Source organism: Lissotriton vulgaris, chromosome 2_1 (genome assembly GCF_964263255.1).
Source record: "Lissotriton vulgaris chromosome 2_1, aLisVul1.2, whole genome shotgun sequence".
NCBI classification, from domain to species: domain Eukaryota; kingdom Metazoa; phylum Chordata; class Amphibia; order Caudata; family Salamandridae; genus Lissotriton; species Lissotriton vulgaris.
The window spans coordinates 1,539,587,641-1,539,610,816 of record NC_141687.1 but is presented as its reverse complement, the minus strand read 5'-3'; the positions used below and the strand labels follow the sequence as shown (position 1 = coordinate 1,539,610,816).

The following is a 23,176-nucleotide window of genomic DNA, read 5'->3' as shown; positions in this document are numbered from 1 at the left end:
ATTTTAATAGATGAGAGAGGCAATGATCAATCTGGGGGGAATAGGAGCGATGTACTGCGTCTGATCCTGTTAAATCTCCATCAAGAGGCAGGAGAGAGATGCTAGAAGAGCTCTAGATAATCACACACATTCCAACTGAAGCCGGCAAAAGCACAACTTTAGAAGGCTAGATAGAACCCACTGATGACATATGCTAGGAGAGCCATAAAATAAGGGTGTGAGGGAGCAAATTTAACATTACAAGTAGAAGTTGAGAGAATACTAACAGCAGGTAGAAACTTCAGAATCCTAGACAGGGTGCACTTGTGCTCCAACATCAAACAGGTCAAATTCAGCTGTATTCCTCTTTAGGCTTATTGTTCATATCGGACCTTTCATGGCAAAACAACTTCTGCCGAGACAAAGGTAAAGTAGTCTGGCAATTCAGAGTGGCCCTTAGTGAGGTCAGTTCAGTGCACACCCACTTAGTAGCCCTTGTAGAAAACACAGATTTGCCCAGAACGTTGGCTCATGTGAAAAGTCCCAACTCTAGCAGGCCTAGCCTATCCTGAGACAGAAAAAGATCAAAGGGACCTCCAAGATAAAGGGCCTCCATATCATACCTCCAGAGGTGAAATGTAGGGTTTGATGAAGGACTGAATAGACTCAATTCAATTCAAAGAACTTTATTCGGTTACTGTACGAAGTAAACCATAAAAGCACAATTCTTATCTCCCACAGTTAAAATTATCAGGACTATTTAAAACAAGCATTGGAAATGCAATAGGTCTCGCACCATTAGAGTTAGTGCTTTTAGAATTGTTTATGGGGTTTTTTTGTAAATGTTTAGCATTTTTGTTTCCTGTAGCCAATGCTAAAGAATTACAAATAAAAAAAGCCATAAACATTTCTTAAAGCTCTAACTGAAATGGTCTGAGACCTATTGCACTGTGTGAGGGTGAGGGGTTGAGGGTGAGTGAAGGTGAGGGTGAGTGAGGGTGAGTGAGGGTGAGTGAGGGTGAGTGAGGGTGAGTGAGGGTGAGTGAGGGTGAGTGAGGGTGAGTGAGGGTGAGTGAGGGTGAGTGAGGGTGAGTGAGGGTGAGTGAGGGTGAGTGAGGGTGAGTGAGGGGTTGAGGGTGAGTGAGGGTGAGTGAGGGTGAGTGAGGGTGAGTGAGGGTGAGGGTGAGTGAGGGTGAGTGAGGGTGAGGGGTTGAGGTTGAGGGTGAGGTGTTGAGGGTGAGTGAGGGTGAGGGTGAGTGAGGTGTTGAGGGTGAGTGAGGGTGAGGGTGAGTTAGGGTGAGGGGTTGAGGGTGAGTGAGAGTAGTTGAGGCTGAGTGAGGGTGAGTGAGGGTGAGTGAGGGGTTGAGGGTGAAGGTTTGAGGGTGAGGGTTTGAGGGTGAGGGTGAGGGGTTGAGGGTGAGTGAGGGTGAGGGGTTGAGGGAGAGTGAGTGTGGGTGAGGGTGAGTGAGGGTGAGGAGTTGAGGGTGAGTGAGGGTGAGGGGTTGAGGGTGGGTGAGGGTGAGTGAGGGTGAGGCTGAGGTGTTGAGGGTGAGTGAGGGTGAGTGAGAGGTTGAGGGTGAAGGGTTGCCAATAGGTCTCGCAGTAGGAAAGTTGGAGCTATTACAATTGCAAATAGCAATGCCTTTTATTTTTGTTTTAATTTTAAAAACATAAAGGGCTTTGTCATTTACAAAACCAATAGCTCCAACTTTCCTACTGCGAGACCTATTGGCAACACCAGTGCTTGTTTTTTTTTAGTCAAAGCAACACACGCTCTTGCGTACATGCAGGCACACCACCCAAGAGCATCTGACATCTCTGAGAAAATATGTAAGTACATTCATATTCTGTTCACAGTATGTTATGGTCAGGCATGTCTGAGGACATCTTAGGGCCAGGCATATGAAAGAACATGCATATGTTAAGGTCATGCATACATCTGAGAGGGTTCAGAATAAAAGACAACCTGTCTTCACGATCTTGGGACATCTACTGGGCACGTGACCTTCCTCATCGCCTCAACCCTCTGCATAGGGGCTAAATACAAACATCTAAGAATTAAGCACGTGCAGGTCATGTTCATATGGTGCATAAAAGGGATGTCACATGGAGTGTGGCCTTAAGGCTGTGAAGTAACTGCTCTCATAGAACCAACATGTGTGCACATATAATAATGGGCGTTTTCAGGGTGTGGCAGAGGGGTCCCTCGAGGGCATTGTTCTAGGACCTCATACTTTCCACTATTTAATTAAAAAATGTAGGATCTCGAATTCACACGCACACAAATTAACACATTCCGCTTGCAGGGTGTTGAATTTGTGATAACTTAGGGATTGTGAGCGCATCCTGAGATGTATGACTTTTGCTTGAAATAAGATTACACACTGTCCTATTTTCACACAATGGTAGGCACTGGCTTTGGTTTGCTTCACTTTGATGAATGCCGATCTGAACGCAGTGATACAGAGCGAGTTGCCCAGGATCACACAACTGAGGCAGTTCCTCAGAAGACTGCCTCTGCAGCAAACCCCCTGACCGACACAGCGTAGATCTTGTTGCAGTGACAAACAGAGCTCTACAGACACGTTCCTGTATATCTGGCGCAGCGCAGTGCTGTGAATTAGATTACACAAAACGGAGGGGTGTACGCGTGATTGGGACAGTAAAAAATACAAGTGCTTTTAAATGACATATTTACATGAAACATAAAATGAGTATCACTGCGGCGGGTAACAGTAAACCTCGGTTATTCAGCGCCAAGAAGCTCCAGAGGTGAACGTGCAATTAGCAAACATGCATGTTACATTCACGTTTACATGCACGAGCAAATGAGGCGATCTGCCAAAAATGTAAAGATTTTTGTTGAACCTCGGTAGTCAGGAGTAAAACCAGCATCATCTCCCAGTCCCGCCACGTTCCTGCCCCCAAGCAAACCTCTTGCTGTAGCAGTAGCGCCACTCCAAGAGACCTAAGAGCAATGCAGGCAGAATGAGAGAAGACTGCCACATATCGGAAATGTAAGATTATAAAGGGACCGCGGAGCCGAATGGGAGATTTGACATGGCGTGCAAGCCATCTATTTCACTAGACGGCAGTGTAAGCGCCTCTGTCATCTGCAAACACCCCGCCCCCCAACAATCCCCTTTACAATCAAAGAAACCTAACAGTCTCTGTGAAGTCTGAGAGTGAGTCAGGGACGCATCACAGCATCACGGGCCATGAGAGACGGAACGCAGGGGTAAAATCTGCACGGAGCAGAGGCAGGGGAGAGGGGTGACAGGGCAGCATGTGACGGATGAGGGGCCCGCTAGCAGGGTAAGGCAGATGGAAAAGGAAGGAGAGAGGGGTGGAATACAAAGGAAAAGAAAAAATGAGAAATAAAGAAGCAGAGATGAATAACAATTGAGAACTAAAATAGAAAGAAACAAAAAGATAAGAAATAAAGAAGGAATGTGAAGAAAGGAACAAAGAAGGATGAAAATCGGTGATGTGGGGGAGGAGAGGAAAGAAAAAAATAATGAAAGGATAAAAGTGATAAGACGGAGGGAAGGCAGAGAAGGGGAGGGGGGAGGAGAAATGCGACACCGTGTGAAGCAGACCCAGGAGGGGGGAGGAGGGAGGAGAAATGCGTCTCGGCCAGAGCAGGGGGCGGAGCAGGGAGAGCGGGCTTTGAAATGCACTTCACACGGCCGGCCGGTCGTGAAACTGAAAGCATGGCCGGCCGGCCGTGAAAGCCTTTGATGCCGCAGGGGGTGGAGCGGCACCAGCTGGGAGAGTAGGCAAGGCAGGCGGCTGGGGGCATGTGCACGCGCTTTTAAGCTCAATGCGCATGCGCATTGAGCTTAAATTTCTCGTGCACTGCAAGGAATCGCCACGATTCCTTGCAAGTTGGATAAAGAGTGGATAAGCCACCATAGTCTCGCTTGCTCGATGCGCATGCGCATCGACAGGCGAGACCTAAAAAGAGGGCCACAATGATATCAGATGCTTTTGTCACATTAAAAAGTTTTTGGTAGGGGGCGTGGCCAAGATGGCAGCGTGAACAGACACGCTGCCCTGAGGCTCCCGCCAACGGCCTGATTTAGCACCGGCCAACGGGCTGTTGTAGCATCAGGAGTCTGGAGTCCTGCGGGCTTGTGCATCGCCCTGGCTGGTCTCGGAGGTCCGGGCGCGATTGCGGGACAGGCACAGTACACAGCGGTGGGTCCAGTGGTGGATGCAGAGCGTGGCACTACGGCCAAGAGCGGACTGGAGCGTAGGCCGGACTTCGGCCACCATCTTGCCCTGGACCTGCGTTGGAGTGTGGAGACAGTCTGCAGGAAGGGCTGAGTGGCGGAGCACGCTGGTGGCAGTGCGGCTGGGGGGAGCATCGGAGCCGTCAGACCTGCAGCAGCCGGGGCAGCAGAGACCCAGTACGCCGCAACGAGAAAGAGCTGAATCGCGGCGGGCAGGAGTGGGCCGCCATTTTGGAGCGGGTCTCTCTCCCTTACAGCGGACAGCAGTAGCGCAGTCCGGAACTGCTGAGATCAGGAGTGGTGGCCAGGACCGGAATGGCACTCAGGTTCTTGGCGATTAGTGGTGGGAGGTCCCCCACGAAGCAGTGACTCTGCGCCTGGGCCCAGGACTGACGCCAGTGGTGATCGTCCTCCATTGTGGACTGGGGTGAGAACGTGAGCTGTAGTGGCTGTCACCCAAGGGGGCTCTGACGTTGTTTGGGGCGCTCTGGGAATGGAGATCCGGTGGTGGTGTCTCGGCCCTCCAACCTGGTGAGAGGACGACGCTAGCAGAGGTCCGGTCACCGGCGTATATGGGAGATGCGGGCGGCCCGGCCTTGTGGAGGCCGGCTGCGGAGATCGACGGGGGCCTGGGGTGCTTGGAGGATTGGGAGACTGCCAGATGATGCTAAAAGTGGCTCACAGGTGGTGGGTGCCGCCCCGAACTTGGTAGAGGCCAGGCGAGATCAACAATGTACTCAGTGCAGCAGAGACAGGAGACTCTTGGACTGCATGTTGGAACTTGTAGGTAACTTGGCCTGGTGGTGTGGCGGCAGCTTGAGGGGTACTGGTGGCAGGCAGTCCGTTTGTCATCCGGTGTCCTGTGTGGGACGGCCTAATACTGCTTTGTGAAAGTGGAACTGAATTTCTGAGGTGTGCATCTGGTTGGAGTTAGTGATAGGATTGCCTGATCTCGAAAGAGGCCTTGGGGCACAGTGGGCCGGGTGAGTGTTTGCCAGGCAGCATGTGGGTCGCTATGTCCACGACATGAGGCCGCAAGGATAAAACCTTGAAAGATTTGTTTGCACTGGCACAGGCAAGTCAGCAATCCAAGACCATGGCGGCGAGTATAGCCAGTTCTGCCGCTGAACGATCAGAGGGAGCGGAACCTATTACTAAAGCCTTTTTAGAAGCGCTGTTCACCAATCTCAGAGACGACATCCATACCTTGAAGAAGGAATTCACGGCGGAGATCAAAGTGGTGCGCAGAGATGTGGATGGCATTGGGGAACGCGTGACAGAGCTGGAGACCAAGAGTGATGGACGGGATAATGAGCTGGAGGCATTGCGTCAGGAGATAGTGTGGATCCACGACCAACAGGTTGATTTGCAAACGCATCTGGAAGATTTAGAGAATCGCTCTCGTCGCCACAATGTTCGTATCCGAGGCGTTACGCTGACGGATGGCACGAAGGATTTGTTCAGCTTAACAAAAGAATTATTTAAACAACATCCTGAGTCGTCTCTTGGAGTCGGAGCTACGGCTAGACAGGGTTCATAGGGTGGGTCCTCCGTGTTAATCGACGGCCCCCCTCCAGACATCTTGGCATGCGTGCAGGACTATCGTACAAAAGAGGAAATCCTACAGAAGGCACGCCAATTGCACCCCCAGTCCTTTAAGGAACAGTCTCCAGTTCTGTTTGAAGATCTAACGGCGCTTACCCTGCAGAAACGCAGGACCTTCAAACCTGTCACAGCCTATCTGCAGCAGAATAATATCCCCTATATCTGGGGCCATCCGTTCCGGTTGAAATTCAAGAGAGACAATAAGCTCCACCAACTTCGATCTCTGAGAGAGGCGTGCCGCTTGCTAGGCTTGGACGCTCCGGCAGAGGATGACGAGCCTGGTGAACCCATCGCAGAATCCGAGGACACTAAGCCGCGATGGAGGCAGCAGGGTAGACGGCGCAGAGTACGGAAGCCTCCGGTGACCGAGATTAAGAACGGACAATGGGCTGCAGTGGAGGCGGTATCGTCTGGTTTGGAATCATCTCAACCTGGCTGAAGTTTGTGCGGACTTTGCCCATGGCAGTTTTCTTACTTCTGGTTTGGCTTTGGCCGTTGGCGGGAGGGTGGGCTTTGCTGTACTGAACATACTATCTAAACCTGGTGTTTGCTAACCAGCTAGACAGGTCTTGTCAGCGTATTTCGCAGGCAGGTGCTTTTTCTCCCGGGGGATTGGTCAGGCTTGGAGAGATGGGTTTGGTAGACTTTTGGCGCAGCTTTCATGCTGGGACAGGGAATACACATATTACTCTAATGCTCATAAGACCTATGCCCGTTTAGATTATTTCTTGGCTACCACATCCCTTCAGGCATTTACAAAAGAGGTTGACATAGGTGTGGCAGCGCTCTCAGATCATGCGCTATTGACTGTGGTTTTCTCTTTACCACTAGTAACGCGAATAACGCAGAACTGGAGATTGCGGGATACGCTCTTACACAGTAAGGAAGTAGTGGGAAAAATCAAGGGGGCTATCACAGACTTCCTGACACACAATAGCAACGCAGACGCTACATTAGCTACACAATGGACAGCGCTCAAAGCAGTGTTACGGGGAGAGTTCATTGCGATCTCAGCTGCGGAAAATGTAGAAAGGGCACAAAAAAGGGAAGAGCTCACGCAGAAAACGAAGGAGTTGGAACATATGCACCAGCGAACGGGAGCCCCCAGGGTATGGAGACAACTGCGGTTTATGCGGCAGCAGTTGGCTGCGTTGGATCAAGACAGAGCCGAATATGCGGCCTTACGCTTGAAGCATATATATTATACTGGGGGGACCGGTGCGGGCGCCTATTGGGCTATAAACTTCGAGAAGCTCGACAGAGACTGACGATACAAGAGATTGTTACCTTGGATGGTCGGCGGGTCACTGAGTATGCTGATATAGCTGCTGCGTTTAGCGAGTTTTACACTTCCTTATATACTGGGTGCTCACTTGAATCCGCTGCCAGAGAGTCCTTTTTGGCGTCCCCCTCCCGACCTGGACAAAAGATCAAGCAGACCTCTTAGACAGCAACATCAGGCCAGAGGAGGTTATAGCGGCCATATCCCGGCTTAAGCTAGCGAAAGCACCAGGGCCTGATGGATTTTCGGACATTTTTTATAAAACATTTTGCCCTCAGGTGGCCCCCCTGCTGACCGCACTCTTTAACTCCTTCTCGGAGCCGGGGCTATTCTCAGGGACCTCCTAGATGCCACTATATCGGTGATCCCCAAACCGGGAAAAGGTCATTCGCAATGTGAGGCGTACCGTCCTATATCCCTTCTTAACGTTGATCTCAAGATTGACACTGGCATCCTTGCGGCTCGGCTTGCACCGCTCATGCCCGGGTTGATTGATCCAGATCAGGCTGAGTTTATCCCGGAACGACAAACCACTGACAACACCAAGAGAGCTTTGCATCTGATAGAACGAGCTACGCGACTGCCGGGCGAATTTATGCTACTTACGATTGATGCTGAAAAAGCGTTTGATCGGGTCCATTGGCCCTTCCTAGAGCAGGTCCTAATGAAAGCGGGATTGGGTGAAAAGTTTCGCACCTTGGTTATGAACGATTATAAATTCCCATTGGCGACGGTTCGAGTAAATGGCTATACTTCGCCACATTTTCCCATTGAGCGGGGAACTCTACAAGGGTGCCCCCTGTCGCCCCTGCTCTTGGCCCTTTACATGGAGCTGATGGCGCAAGCGATCAAGATTAGACCACGAGTGAGAGGGATTAAGTTTGGCGCATTTGTTCACAAAATCAGCCTATATGCGGACGATGTGCTCCTCTTTTTATCCTCTCCTAGGGAGTCGCTGCCGGCTTGTCTTGACACTTAAGAGGGTTTCACACAAGCGGGGGGTTTTAGGGTGAACATGGGCAAGTCGGAGGCTCTAGATCTCTCGCTAGAGAGGCCCACACGAGCGCATCTACAGGAGCAATTTCCCTTCCGCTGGGCGTCTGATGCTATCCCCTACTTGGGGATTCAGTTGGCCTCCACATTACAGGATACTGTCCGCATCAACTATGCACGGGCTCTCCATAAAATTAGGTAGATGGCGGCATTTTCCCCTATCCTGGTTGGGGAGGGTAGCGGCCCTCAAGATGACTATTCTTCCTCAGCTTATCTCTTTCGCACAATCCTTTACGACCGCCAGACAGATGGATTCGTAAGACCCAGTCGGAGCTGGCTCAGTTTATCTGGAATGGCAAGCGTCCGAGACTGAAGCTTCGATTGGCGACTTTTCCGCCTGAGAGGGGAGGTCTTGGCCTACCAGATCTGCTTCTTTATTTTCAGGCGGCCCAATTGCGGGCTCTTGTGGAATGGAGCAGATGGGAGTCCGAAAAGCACTGGCTTTTTCAAGACCAGGCGATTGCGGGTCGCCAGCTCCAGGAGGTTCCCTTCCTTTGCCAGCAGCACCGACCACCTAACCTTTACGCCTCACATATTACCAGGGCATTGATGGAGGTGTGAGATCACACTTACATTAAACATGAGCTCACCTCGTTTCCATCAACCCTCACTCCCCTGATGAATAACCCTAACTTTGGGCCGTGGCAAGATACTCTGGCCTTCGCAAAGTGGCACCCAGCTAGGTGTAGAACCCTGTTTCACCTGTATGCCGAAGGCGGGGTTATGCCGTTTGAGATATTTCTTCAAGAATATGGTTTACCGGGAAGTTGGGTGGTTTCTGTATGGTTTGCTTTTGTTTTGCATCTATGCTTGCCCACACAAGGTGTTTCGCCTGGAGCCAATCCTACTTGTTTGTACGGCTCAGTGTATCTTATTGGCAATGTTTTTGGGCTTTTGATGTCTTGAAAGTATGGTCCCAAATGCCTATATGCTACTCCTGTGTGAGCGTTTATTTGTCAATAAAAAGATTTAATACCAAAAAGTTGTTGGTATCATATCACAATTGATTTACGAGATTTAAAAAAAATGTTTAAAAAAGCAATTACAGAGGCAATAATAAATTCATCGTCCAAAAATTGTAGTGCCAAAAATGCAGTGCGACATTGTCTCAGACCCAATTTTCTTAACACAGGGACAAGCCATTGTTTCCTGGGAATAGAGTAAAATTTGCAAAAGAACAATATATGTATAGATGACTGTGCAGAAATGTCGTCACACGGGCACTTACATAGTGTTCTGGACCAATCATTTAATTTGGGGAAACTCAAAGACCTATATAAAATATTTAAATGAAAAAAACGTGTTAGCAAAAATCTGCCGTAGTCTCCAGCGATTAACTGAATGTATGGTTGCATAGATGCAGAGACGAGGGTAAGATGGTGGGCTTGGACCATGGTTTTTTTCATTTCAGTCATAAGTCGGATTTCATTCAGAAATCGCATAGTTACTTTTTAGGTCCTTTCTAGACACATTACACATTGTCTGGGGGTCATAATAGTATTCTTGATGACCTAATTGAAATAAGAAAGTTTTAACATTCTCTAACCATCTTTTATGTTTAACCCCATCGAGCCCAAGGGTATCCTTCCGTATGTGATGGTTAAAAGCAGATTCCTCCGTGGTCCATACCCTGTGCCACAGGAGGACGGGGTGAGTCTTAATCACATCCTCAAAGTACGGCATTCCAAGCTCAGTGAGGTAGACAAAATTTGATGTGCTGTCCAGCACTGCCAGGAGGAACCTGAGAAACATGTTTTCTGCCATCTGCAGTGACTTAACATTGGCAAGTTCCCAGATTCCAGCTTCGTAGGTAGCAATCACAACACACTTTGCCCTATAAATGTGTAGCAATTCCCCCGGTTAGCATTTCCCTAAATTTCAACTAAGATTTGACAGTGCCATTAATGATTTGCTAAATAAAAAGCCATCTGACTTTAACTGCCCGGTTCCAAGTTCCCGATTGATCAAATACAATTCCTAAATAGTTTTGGTACACTCTATTGCCTTAGTATTAATAAATATAGTATTCTTTTTTTTGGATCCATTCCCACAGTTCATTACAAATGTTTTTGAATAGTTAAATGTAAGGCACAAGTTGGACATAAAATTTGTACAGAATGGACTACCTTTTGGAGACCCAGCGGCATCATCTGCGTAGAAGAGTGCAGGGATAGGGCGAGTAGCTGCTGTTGGTAAATACCTGTACTCCTTGACCAAAACAGTTTCCAAGCCGTTTATATACAATGTGAAAAAAACGGTGCATGGACGCAGCCTTGCCTTACAACCCTCATCACTTCGAAGTTCTTGGTACAGTCCCCTTCTAGCCCAAATCGCACCCCTGCCCCTGAACAAAGCTGCCTTAAAAAAGAGATTAGTAAAATATCTACTCCCAGCTCCTCTGAGATCAACCTTAACTTTTCATGAACGACGCAATCGAGTAATGCCGTTAAATCAACAAACGTTAAAAACCACCTTTCCCTTTTTGCTTTGGTATATTTATCTAATAAGATGTGTAGATTCAGTCCCTGATCTATTGTTCCCAGGCCCTTGCGAAAGCTGTATTGTAAGTCACTTATTATTGCTTGCTCCTCTGCCCAGGCCTGGGCAGAGGATCACTTGTCTTACAAGGATCACTTGTCATACAATCTTAACTGTAGAATCCAGTAATGAAATTGGGCGATAACTAGCTGGATTCACCCTTTCTCCCTTTTTAAATATGGGGACAATTATAGAATCGTACCAGGTTGACAAAAAACCCTTTGTACAACATGCATTAAAAACTTGTGTTAGTAGTGGTCCCCACAGTGCTATATTACACTTAAAAAGGTCAACTGGTATACCGTCGGGCCCCGGGGCCTTACCACCCAAACTTGCGTTTATGGCAGCATTACCTCGCTCAAAGTAAAATTCAATGATAATGTTTGGAAAGTGGGAGAGACCTCGAGAACAACCCCATTCAACACATTTCCCTGGTCATCTGTCAGTGAATTATTATACAACTTTGAGAAGTGTGATATCCAGTCTGAATCAGTTATTGCTATTTCTAAGGTTGCTTTGTCCTGATCAGCCAAAAACTGTGCATTAAACGCCTTCCAAAAAGCAGTAGGATCAGGATTAAGCGAAACCTCATGTAAAGCGCTCCATGCTTCCTCTTTCAGCATTTTCTTCTTTGTTTGAATGTTTTCTTGTAGTTTCTTCTGGCTTCCCTAATGTGGACCTGGTTCTTCAATTGAGCATTTAGAGCATGTTTAAGTTTGGTATAAGCCTTTGTGCATTGAGAGTCAAACCAGCTTTCAGTTTGTATAGCATTCCTTTTTGCCTTAACACGCAGCGACTCTGATTTGGTTAGAAATTACTAAAAAACTCTTTAGAATAGACTCAAAAACGTACAAGACAAAGGAAAACACAAGAAAGAGCAGTTTATAATGATTCCATGAAGTAAATCGATGGGAGGGCATGAAAGAGATTCAGAAGGGAGAGGAAGTTGATGAGGACGCAGGAATAAGCAGAGAGGTTGGGAGTGTAAGATAATCAGGGGAATGTCTGCCTGTAATTATGGTGCTCAAGGATATAGAGTATTAAGATGGAAGCTGAAGGAGAGTGGAACCACCAGACAGGAGCACGAAAGGAGTGTATCATCAATTAGAGGGTAGAACAAGAAAGGGGTAGGTGCCACCACAGTGGAGAGGAAAGAGGAGGAGGTGCTGGAAAAAGTAAAGGAGCAGGCGTCAGAATGGTAGCAAAAGGGATTAGAGTGAGCTTGTAGAATAGGTAAAACATCAAGTACTCCCAATGAGGTTTGTGAGAATTTAAGACACAAAAAGTGGATGTTTGGGCAAGGTTAAGGGTCAATTCAACAGAGGAATCGCATGCTGCCCACAGTAAGGGTAAAATGTTACTTTTTCTACGGCAAGTCAAGTCAAGTCAGAGAATTTATATAGCGCACTACATACCCAGAGGGTCTCAAGGCGCTTGGGGAAGGGTGGGGGATTATTTGTCGAAAATCCAAGTTTTAAGCTGTTTTCTGAAGGATAGGTGGTTTTGAGTGAGGCGGAGGTGAATGGGAAGGGAGTTCCATGTTTTGGCTGCTAGGTAGGAGAAGGATCTTCCCCCCCATGGTGGATTTGTTGATGCGAGGAATATCAGCGAGGGCTTGGTTGGAAGAACGTAGCTGGCGGGATGGGGAGTAGAAGGATAGATGCGTGTTGAGGCATTCTGGTCCAAGTTCGTAAAGTGCTTTGTGTGCGTGGGTGAGGAGGCGGAACGTTATCCTCTTATTGATAGGGAGTCAGTGGAGGTCTTTTAGGTGACCGGAGATGTGATCTTTACGCGGTATGTCTAGTATGAGTCTGGCTGAAGCGTTTTGGATGCGTTGGAGTTTTTTCTGAAGTTTCGCGGTGGTACCGGCGTATGGGTGTTTCGTTAGTCCAGGCGGCTTGTAATCAGTGCGTGAGTGACCGTCTTTCTGGTTTCGGTGGGGATCCAACGAAATGTTTTTTTGAGCATGCGGAGGATGTTGAAGCAAGATGAAGAAACTGCGTTGACTTGTCTGGTCATCGAAAGTGAGGAGTCCAGGATGACGCCCAGGTTCCGTGCGTGGTCAGTTGGGATGGGTGCTTTTTCTAGGGCAGCTGGCCACCAAGAGTCGTCCCAGGCGGAGGGAGAATTACCTAAGATGAGGACTTCTGTTTTGTCTGAGTTCAGTTTGAGACGGCTGAGCTTCATCCATTCGGCTACTTCTTTCATTCCTCTATGTAGGTTGGTTTTGGCTGTGTTTGGGTCTTTGGTGAGGGAGAGGATTAGTTGAGTGTCATCAGCGTGGGAGATGAAATTTCGTGGTACAATTAAGCCAGCACATCCAAGTGCTGTAAGACATTCCTCAAGTGTTTATTTGTTTAGCTGGTAAATAGTCTGAAAGAGTTTAAAGCGCACTCTAATGAAGTATTTTGACATTTTGGGAAAGGTTGGAATACTTGCAAAATTCCCTCTACCAGATCCAAAACTGCAAGCATATTACACTGAGAGAATCTGCACTTCTTGTTATGTAAATTAACCCAAGATCCGCACAGTGCCTTACTTATATGTGTCATGATTAAGTTTGGTGATCCCATCTTGCATTCAGGCATCTTGCTGAAAACCCAGAACTGTGTAGTTTTTAGGTCTCGCCTGACCCAGCGCATGCACTGGTCTGGCGTGACTTTTAGTAAGGGTTTCAAAAAATGCTACCATGGCTGGCCTACAGCTTGCCTGCATGTGCGTGGACGCGCGCTTACGAGCAGAGCCGGCATATGACATTCCTCTGGCTCTTCTGCGCGTGCCTCGCTCTGCCTCTTAGTCTTACTCGCTCCTCCACCGAACGCGTTTCGCAGCGCCAATGCTTGAAACTTTTGCGGCCAGACCGCGCTTGTCTGAGCTGTGGGTAGGGTTGCAACCAAGGTACTCCTGGTGCTCCGAGATTCCGCCAAACATCTGGCTCAACGCAGGAGTGAACATGGTCAAAATGAAGCTTGCTATATTACTGACCATGCTCACTTTTCGCACAGCTAAGTACGTCATCAGCTTTAATGTATGCTGCATGTTTTAATTCAGTTACTTGTGGTACAGTATAGACAATATAAAACTTCTCCGGAAGTAATCTTCCTTCTGCTCAGCCTGGCACTGACAGACACCAAAGGAGCAACTAAACCATAGCACGCAATCCCCTTACGTTCTGCAAACTAAACCATAGCACGCAATCCCCATACGTTCTGCAAACTAAACCACAGCACACAATCACCAATCTTTCTGCACAGTCACAAGCACACTAACAATCTAGGCATTGCCACTGCACCAACCACTTGCAGGAGGCGGCAGAACAGAGGGCACCACACCCCTCTCCTCTCACAGAATGCTACTTTAACAGTTTGTGTAATGTTTTCCGGGAATGCAGGTTTATGCAGTTGTTTTTACTGTGATTCTTCAGTTCCAATGATGTACACTGCTAATTGTTTTACTTAATAGCTCGTAAGGTGCCTTATGCCACCAAACTGTTCCAATAACGATGTATAGTATCGTTATCTCTGAGTTCTCACGAGACCGGCAGAATAAAAAAAAAAAGTGCCTTTCATTATTTATGCATCCACATCGCTCCTTCATTTTCAGCCACCTTTTATCTTTGAGGCGTTTGGTGTCGAGTGCGAATGTGCGCGCCACGGCATACGTCATCCACATATGTGAGGTCACTGAGAGCGGGTTCCATCTTTGTCCCTCTGGAGTCAGCCTTCAGTGCAGGGCTTAGCCAATGTGAAGACGCCTGCTCCTGGTGGGGTGCTTGTGCGCAACCACTTTCCGCTCCCCGAACTTTACACCTATGAAGCCAGGAGATCTGCTTATTGCTGTGCGTCTCGCCAACATAGCAGTGACAGCACCTCGGCATATTTCTGTAAGCTCTTTTTCTTTCAGGCATCAGCTTTTTGTAGGTAATGCTAGTCATGGAAGTATATTTATTGAGCAGTTCTTTTTTTCTTAACTGATTTAACCAATCCTTAAATGTTTTGGATTCATGATTGAACCATCGTTCTTTAGCTGGACATTTGTTGTATTTGTGCTTTTATGCTATTTAGCATGTCTGTGTATTTATTGTCACATGGATGTGTTACTAGTGTGTAAATGATATTCTTACTGTTGCTTACCTGTGGTATTCTTTTGATTGCGCGCCATGGCGTTCCGTTGCTATCGTGCTTGTTAAGTTGTGCGAGGCGTTCCACATTGGACTGGCTCACTGGATGGTTTACAAAGTGCTACCAGTGGCTTTTCCTGGCCTCAAGCGTGCGTGCACGTGCTCGTGCACATGCGCAGCCATTCCTGTCAAGGCTCATTAAGCCTTGCGTGTCTCTCTCCGCACTTCAATTCCCTCCCCCTTCCCCACCACAGATCGCGTCACTCTGCCACCAGATTCCTCAACCCGGTATGGAAAGGCTATGAAGCCATCGAGTCCAGATAATTTAAGATACACACATGCCAAAATATGATATGTTGTTGCCTATTTTGTAATTTCCGTAATATTCTTTCATGTTCGGTCTACCTTTTCAAGATCTGTATTTCTGGTGTGTTGCACTCATCTATTTGCCTGGAAGTGAGAGCACAAATCGGTATATTGCATGATCCTATGTCTGAGCCTTCAGCACTGTGGTATGGGTGTCATTAGCTTTGCATTATTTTTCTCCGAATTTGGTCCCTCTGCTTTTACACATAATACATTATAGTGGCTACATTCATCTAAAAAATATTTTTGGGCGAACCTATGAGACACCTTTTATTGATTACTTAAATTGTGATATTGTCTGTCCAGTGCACTTCATGTGTAGTAATGTAGCCATCTATTGGACAGAACTAGAATTTTTTGACAGTGTATTACAACAATGCTCGTTTCATTTTCGGGTCACTATTGTAGACAGTTGTTAAAGAGCTAGCAAAGTGGGCTTCCCCACACCACAATCGAACCATGCATCGCTGCCTGCGTGCACACCACTATAGAAGAAGGCATCACTGCCTGCGTGCACACCACAATAGAACTAAGCGGCACCGCCTGCGTGCACACCACAACAGAAACACGCATAAATTATGAGTTTTCGGCTTGCATCAGATGTGTTGGCATACATGCTAAATTCAGAGTGCCAAGAAGTGGAGCCATGGCAGATTTTTCAGGAAATATTCATCGAGATAAATTTAGTACACACTTTAAAAGTCCGAAAGGAGGGTTTTCTTTACACAGCAGTCCCGAGAGGTGATGTATATAATTTTTGGGGGCTTGTGATATTTTAACTATTTTTTTGGGAATGTGCATAAAATCTCTCTTGCTGTGTGATGTGGTGTAGAACCACTTACCCAAGAAGCCTATTCTCATCCTTAAGGAGGAGACTCACTATCTCGACCCTCACCAAGCAGGCTTTAGGCCTGCCCACTCGACTGAGGCAGTCCTTGTAACGGTCATGGATGAGCTACGCAAGGGGGCGGACCTTAACTCCCCCCAGGCCCTGATCCTCCTTGATCTTTCAGCTGCGTTTGACACGGTCGATCATAACATCCTGATCGACCGTGTCCACAGTGCCGGGGTCGGAGGACAGGCCCTGAGGTGGATACAATCCTTCTTGACAAACAGATTCCAATCTGTCAGACTGGGCAATTTCTGCTCAAAAAAAGGGCGGCTCTCCTGCGGAGTCCCACAGGGCTCCTCTTTATCCCCCCTTTTATTCAACCTATACATGCAACCGCTAATATCATCCTTGAGGGAAATGGGAGTCCAGGTCTATAATTACGCAGATGACCTGCAACTCTTATTTAACATTCAACCCACAAGACTCTCTGAAATCAATCTGCAGTCGACTATGATTTACATCAGCTCTTGGATGAACACCAACCAATTGAAGCTTAACCCTGACAAGACAGAGTTGGTCTTGACACTTACGCCCTCTAACCCCTGGAATTCCAGCTTCTGGCCTTCAGCCCTGGGCCCCCCGCCCACCCCAGCTCCCTCCGCAAAAAGCCTAGGCGTAAAAATCAGCAGCGATCTCTCAATGACCCCACAGATTAGTTCTGTGGTATCAGCTTGCTTTCTTATGCTACGGAAAATAAAAAAAATAAAAAGATTCTTGTCCACTGAAGCCCTCACTCTGGTCGTCCTTGCACTCATTGTCTCTCGTCTGGATTATGCCAACGCATTGTATGCTGGCATTCCAGCCTACCAGACACATAGACTGCAATTGATACAGAATCAGGCGGCCAGACTGATCTTCCATCTCCCAGCCCGCCACCATACTAAGCCGTTGTTGAAAAAACTACATTGGCTCCCCGTGGAACAGCGTAGCATTTTTAAGATCTGCTGTATTACTCACAGAGCCCTCTCTGACACAGGCCCTAGGTTCCTCTCAAATCGGATCAAAAAATACACCCCCTCTCGTACCCTTCGCTCCGCTGGACAACACCTACTTATCACTCCCAGATTTAAGCGCCTAAAACATGGCGGCACTCGCTTCTCTACGCTTTCCCCTCAAATATGGAATTCCCTCCCTCTTCCTATCCGTTCTACTGCCTCGCATCTCCATTTCAGAAAGTTGCTTAAAACGTGGCTATTCCAGCAAGCCTACTCCTCTTCCTGAGCCTCCATTCCACAGAGCCCCGTCCCAGAAGCGCCAAGAAACCAATCCGGTGTACGTTGCGCTATACAAATATTTTAACATAAACATAACATAAACATTAACATTAATTCGATGTTCCGCCCGTGTTTACTTCGAGATGTGCTCACTTTGTAACTTAATGAGGAACGTATTTTCACAGCCTGTGATAGTTTTTTTTTTGCGAATTAAGACTACGCAGTCCCATGACACACTTTGCTAGAATTTAAGCTCACAGTGTTATGGCACTAGCCTTTTTTTTTATATAACCCACATCCAATATGTGTAGTTGCAGCACCACTTAAAGTGCTCGTTAAAAAACAGAACAGGACATTGAGCACTGTTTTTATTAATCAAACTGATTTTCCCTTTCGGAAAAAAAAGAAGAAAAAAACGCTATTTGCTTGTGAGGCGACTGCCTTTCTAGCAAGCAAAATTCATATTCAGTTTTAATGCATTCTATTACTAAGCAGCTACATAAAAACAGCATTAAGTACTAGAACATTTAAAAAGCAACAACTTGCAACAAGAAAATTTGCGTTGGATAAAAATGTCACTCTTAAAACTCCTTTTTTATAGGTATAAGCCGACATTGAATATTGGGACGTTCCCTGTGTGAGGCAGAAAAAGACGACAGGGGAAGGGAGGCAAAAGTTACGGCGCTGCTTACTCAGCACACGTGAGAACATCAGACGGCACAGTGGGAAATGAGATAAACAAAGGGCATGTCCCCAGGCCTCATTCTATGCATCATTTCATGTTTACTCAAACAGTTTTGTGCTATTTTGAACACTTATTATCTTAATTTCTCTCTCTGCCTCACAACTCACTGCCTCATCTCTCTCTTCACCACCTCTCATACACTATCTAGCCTCTAAATTTACCTCACCTATTGGCATTCTGTGTCTCTCTTTTTATTGATGTCCTCTTTCCCTCACCTTTCCCATTATTTTATTTATTTCTCTCTACAATGCTCTCTCTACCTCTTCCACTTCATCTATGACTCCCTTTGCTTTCATCTCTCTTTCTATCGCCTTCACTAATTCCGTTCACTCTCTATGCTTCCAATGTCTCGATCGTTTAATACATCTGTCTTACTTCTGTCCCTCTCTCCCTATTTCACCATTCTCTACTTCTCCCTCGCCCTTCCTCTGTATTAGCCTCATCTCTCTATCTCATCTGAACCTCTTTTCGCTCTACTTCTCATATCTTTCTATTTTTCATCCCACCGGCTCTACCTGCCTCTCTGCCTCGCTACTTTGTTTACCTGACCTGTCATTCTGTGCTTCACCTTTCTATTTGTGCTATCTCATAACTCACCTCTCTTCCTATCTTATTTCTCTCTAGACCTTGCCCCTCAGGTTGGCACCTTTCTTACCAGCCTACATTTAAAACTGCATGCCAGGCCTCTAAAAACAAGCATTGGCATAGCCAATAGGTCTCACCTTTGGGACCCTATCCGTTTTTAGACATGCAACAGTTGATGTTATTGCACCAAGGATATTGTGCTGCATAGCTAAATACTTATAAGGTCCCAAAAACGAGACCTATTGGCTATGCCAATGTTTGTTTTTAAATGCAAACAGTTTTCCTTATAGGAAACAGGGCTGCCTCTCAAAAGAAAAGCTTACTTTGTTTTTGGTTGTTTGAGAGTTTGCGTGGTCCACTCAGCAGCGGCTGGCATGACTCGCGGGAGGGGGGTTGTGGGAGGATCGTTACTGTTTTAATTTTTTTTATTGCTCCTGCTCTCCTGCTTCCAATTTCAAGAACAGGAAGCAGGCAGCTTTGTGAGTGGTCTGAGCGCAGTGACAGCGCTCAGCCAGGGGCGGTAGGGGTGGCTCTGTTCTCCATGCGGTCTGTAATACAGCCTGCATGGAGAAGTGGGAAAGTGCGCATGACTGGTCTGGGCGGCTCGAGAGGGCCGACCAAACAGTCACTGCGCACTTTTAGGAGTGGGCAAACGACTCCTCCACTGCCTGCTCGCAGAGCAGCCAATCCCACCAATCGGCTCTCAAAGCAGCCAAACATAAAATGATCATAACTGAAAGTTATTTATAATTTTATGTTTTTGCTTCTGCACGGCTTGAAAGCAGTGGGGCAACGCTCCTCTGCTTTAGCTGTGGAGCCGCTCCTGCTGCCACTACCCAACTTTTTTTTTAACATTCGCAAAGGGAAAGGGGTCCTGAAGGGACTCCTTCCCTTTCATGAATAGGCTACCACCTAAACAGACGCTATTTCAGTTCTAACCCTTTCATGGCTAGGAATTTCTATTTGGAAGGGACATATAGCACACGCCTAAACCCATTTAGGTCGCAAACTCCGAATCGGAGTGCTTGTGACAAAAAACTGCTTTGCACATCTGGCTCCTAGTGTCTAGGAGCGAGAAACATTTTTGCAATTGTAGCTCAAGCTCAGATGCTGCTAGGCACTTCTGGTTTTCTGTGTAGATCTGGAGCATAGAATAGCTTACATATCTTTAAGAAAGTTGTGTTCTTTTACAAAGTAAAGAGCTTCATGAAGTTTCAAGTTATTGCTTCTGAGTTTCTAATGGTTAAAGTTAGTACCAAGTAATCTTTGACTTACCTCGGATCCCCAAAAAAAGGCTTCATACTAATGTGTAGTTCACATCCCATTAGGGCGAGGAAGTACTCCATGTTCTTGCCATTATACAAACGGCACTTGCAAAGGTCACCTTTTCCTTAATCCAAAAAGGCAAGCAATGAAGGGAAATTGTGATTTACCTGCCGGTAACAGTTCTGATCCTCTGAATCTCTGTTCTCTCTTTTGTAACCAACTCCTGAGAAATTAGTGCATTTGTTTGCGCTCTGAAACAACTGACAAAACCTAACTGAGGCCAGCGGGCTTGTGCTTTCCAGAGCATAGTTCTAATTCTGCACCCATATGGAGCCCACCCATAAAGTGAAGCTGAATTTCTTTATGAGGTCAAGCTTAAACTCCTACATTCCTTTACATTCAGATGGTGCAGACAGTCTTGAAGACCAGCGATATGAAGATTAGGTAACAACACCAGGAGCAAAATCTCTGATTCAGATAGACATTTGACTACTGAAATATGCTGTACTGGTGGGTAGAAGGCACCAAAGGATCTCTGAAAGTGTCCATGGATAGAAAGAGCAAAACTGGAGTTCGCGGATGCACTGTGCAAGGCTATCGCCAACACAAAATCCAGTTTTAATGTCAGGCTTCCAACAGTTAGCACCATATTTGTGCCATCATTAATGGAAATAACATATGGAGAAATCTACAAATGCTTTCCAGGAGGGAATCAGGCCAAAGAATGTATTGCCCTTAAATACTCCTGCAAGCCCAAGTGCAGGTTAAGTCCACAGTATCTTCAACGGTGCCACAGGGGAGCGAGTCCCAGGCAGCTCGAAAGAGTGGGAGAGAAATTCATCATTTTGTCCAAATCTAATATCATAGAATGAACAGTCGGTTTTAAGATCCATTTCCGTTCTATCTTGCTACCTTAATGATCTTCAGCTTACTCAATAATTTCAGGTGATGTGTAGAGTGACACCATCAGGAAGATAGCCTCTTCAGATACCAGCAATACGTTATTAGTGGAAACATTTAGTAGGCAGTGCACCGTTACGTGTTGTGCTACCTTAATGCCAGCAGGAACTTGAACTTAGTGGCAGTAACTGAAACGTGCCTGGATGATGTTTCAGATTATTAAGGAAAGAAGGGAACCCACTCGGTAAGCAAGGACCAAGGGTATCAGTATTAGTAAGCAACAACGGTCCTTACAAAGGGGGAGGTGAAATGTTAAATAATCATAGGCCACAATCTGCGCTATAATAGAAAAGAAGAAGTTCAGCCGAACCTCAAATTTAATCAATAAGGTAATGAAAATGTATAACAACCACACATATACAGTGGGACACAGTCCTGTATCCGACAAGGCTAGACAAACAATATACAATGTACAAAGGAGTTTCTCAGCCAGTTTTCAAATTGTGAGCAGCTAGACATAGAATGGAATCAATTTAGCCTCACGCATGTAGAAAAAACACAATCTGGCACATAATAGTGAACTAATGTTTAGACTACATTTACTGTCGACGGCGTTTCGATCCTGTCTAAATCAAGGATCATAATCAGGACAACCAATATATTGCCTGGGTCAAAAAGCCTAGGCTGGCAAAAGGAGGAGCCACCATACGTTGACCTCTGACGGCAGCAGAAAAGTCGAAATATGACCGTAGTAATTACGAGCTCCGGCACCCCAATAATGTGGGCAGAATCTGCTGCGGAGCCACCGCGGTAATATGAAGGTCCGGATAATAAGAGATTTCCAGCAGAGGATAGTTAGGGGATTGTAGATTGATGTACCGCGAACGGTATATGCCTGAATATAGGCACCTGTGCATTCCGAATGGAACTGCTACAACCGTCTGCAGGGCCGAATCGCACCAGTCAGACAGGTGGATGATGTTTCAGGCCCAATAAATGTACTTGCCTGAAGAGTAAACCACCATGGACCACTGAACAGCAGGGAGATGCAGGTCAAGCCAATCTAAATCCTCCATCACTACACGTCAATGAAACACAGTCGGCTAGCAAACATTTGACTTTTTTTTCTTTTAGTTAACTCTACCACGGCCTTTGCAATTAGCCTGGTCGATGTGTTTTTTTTACATTTTAGCTTGTAGACAACGGAGTCCAAACAAAACTCTTATCAAAGGACTGCCTTATTAGTTGTGTAAGATGTCCTAAGCATAGGCAGGCATTTTGGCAAAAACCTCTTTAGACCATTTGAAGGTGATATTCCAGCCAGAAAAAACACTTTCTGGGCATGGAGCCCACTATGATAGCTGCGGGAAATGTAAGCCATTAACTACGAAAATATTTTCAGTATCACATAAAAAGGATAGCCACCAACTGGCAACATGCACACTTATGGGCTCAGAGACCTGAAGTTAAATAAAATCTTAGTGCCCAAATTCTCCTCTGTGTAGGGTATACTAGGCACTCTGGAACAAGGACATTGCTGTAGTAGTAGTAGTAGTAATATACTTTATTCGGTAGCCACTTACCATAAAAGTGCACCTGTGCAAAACTTTGTGGGAATACATCCAAAAACCATTTTAAGACATGTCACAACTCAATTCCAGCTATGTGCAAATTAAGCAACGAGTACATAAAAACACAAAAATTAGCTTTAAACTCTATATATAAAACGAATATTGTCAGAATAAAACGGTAGTTACAAATTTGACCTAGGCACTTGAAGGCACAAATAGTAGTCTGCCACAATTGTGCCAACTGCCTGTAAAAATGAGCACGGGAGCTTGTTTGCCTATGCAGCCTATTAATAGCATTTGCTCTGTGCTCAAGTAGTAGTGGACTTTTCCTTAGCTGATCATTCCGCTTCAGGCTCTCTATTACCTTAACTCCTAGATAATCGAAGATCCTCACCCTCTCGATTGCTTCTCCCCCAGCCCGTATGATTGAATTTTTGACTGCTCCCTTTCCAAATACTATATATTTGGTTTTATTAGCATTGAGCTCCAAGCCCCTTGACACACAAAAATCTGTAAATTTATCACCAAGGAGCTGGAGACCCATTGGAGTCTTAGAAATGTGGAGGGAGTCATCTGCAAATAAAAGAATCAGTACTTTATTACCATTTTGTGAAAGGGAGTCATTTCTGCAATTCTTCAAGCTATCAGCCGCTTCCTTTATATACAGGGTAAAGAGCGTGGGAGAAAGGACACACCCCTGTCGTACACCCCGCTGTATAGGGATGAGTTTAGTTAACTCTCCCGCATGCCCACACTGTACCTGGGCAAAGTTGTTACTATACCGCTGGGACAGGAGATGGATTAAGTTCCCTGGGACATCCATCA

The 23,176-nt window shown here is 46.3% G+C and overlaps 1 protein-coding gene across 1 annotated transcript in view; it reads right to left on the bottom strand.

The window, feature by feature from the left end:
• Positions 1-23,176, bottom strand: part of CHEK1 (checkpoint kinase 1) — a 167,672-nt gene that overhangs the window by 123,251 nt on the left and 21,245 nt on the right. The gene's annotated exons all lie outside the window — the stretch shown is intronic.